This window comes from Mus caroli, chromosome 16 (assembly GCF_900094665.2).
Source record: "Mus caroli chromosome 16, CAROLI_EIJ_v1.1, whole genome shotgun sequence".
In the NCBI taxonomy this organism is placed as follows: Eukaryota; Metazoa; Chordata; class Mammalia; order Rodentia; family Muridae; genus Mus; species Mus caroli.
In genome coordinates, this window is record NC_034585.1 from 83,605,621 (window position 1) to 83,607,078 (window position 1,458).

The window sequence follows — 1,458 nt, forward strand, 5'->3', positions numbered from 1 at the left end:
GGAGATTCAGCAGCTGCTCACTCCAATGTTCTTCACTTCAGATGTCCCTAAATATCTTCATCAATTTACAATATCTGAGGAATAATATGTGAAATGCATCATGTCCATCCTGTTCTTTCTCTCTAATTTGATTTCATAAATATTTGCAGCAAGGTTCTTCATTCTCATGATAATGCCTTGTAAGATGTGCTTTGCTTGCATTCTTTCTCATATATATGTTCTATAAATAAATTTTTAGAAATTGATTTATTCTCATTGTTTTATTAAATGTGGGATGTATGATTCTGAATCTATGTGTTTGATTGTAGTGTGATTTTTTTGTGGGCAAATGTGATGGTATTAAAGAGACAAGGAATGAGAATAAGAGGGAGAAGAAATTTTTCTCTTTAAACTTTCTTCTATTGGTAGACAATTTTAATATCTTCATATCTCTATTATGATGTCACAATGAATTTGGGAGGGCAGGTGACCCTGTAGTAGGACCAGCAGTCTCAACCAATCTAGACCCCTGAGATCTCTCAGACACTGGGCACCAACCAGGCAGCATACACCAGCTGATATGAGGCCCCCAACTCATATATAGAAGAGGACTGCTGGGTCTGGAAACAGTCAAAGAAGATGCACTCAACCCTCAAGAGACTGGAGGAGCCAGGAAGAAGGGAGGTCTGGTGGGATGGAGCAAGGAGAGGTGAGGAAACCCTTGTGGATATGATGGAGGAAGTATGGAATACAGAACAGTCAGAGGGCTGAGAGGGAGATAAAATCTGGACTGTATCAAAAGATTAAATAACTTTTTTTAAAAAAAGATATTTTCTCTGAAATCACACCCTTTTGTTTTTAACTTACACTGGGGGAACTAACAAAAATTTATTCTGTAAATATTTCTCAATCTCTTCAGAAACTTCTACAATGAGTGTCGCCACACACAGCTCACACTGCACAGGCTTTCCTTTCCATTGCGTGTTCTCTAACACCCATTTCTGTCTAATACCCATTTTTATAATTAACCATATTGAACAAGACATTGTGACTTTGACTTAAATTTTTGAAAATATTTGTCATCTGTAGGTTTCCTTTAAGAATATTTTATGAAGATTATCTATTTTAACATCAATTTTCTTTCTGTTGTTTATTTTTAGGTATTTCATATGAGTTTTTCGTTTTGACTTCTATTTCTTTGTAAAAAAAAATAGTCTGTATATTGCAGAACTTACCTATTAGATGGGTACATTTAGACTTTTATAACCCCAGACAATGCATTTGAATAAATTTCATAGGTTTTTCCCTTCTCCTCTCAGACTCACCTACTTTGTTTCAAACATACTTTCTGTCCTCTTTATATTTCTTTAAACTCTTCAAGTCCAGTTAAGATGCTGATATACTCTAGGATGGGTAGCCATCACCTGATACTTAGTTAAGATGCTGATATACTCTAGGATGGGTAGCCATCACCTGATA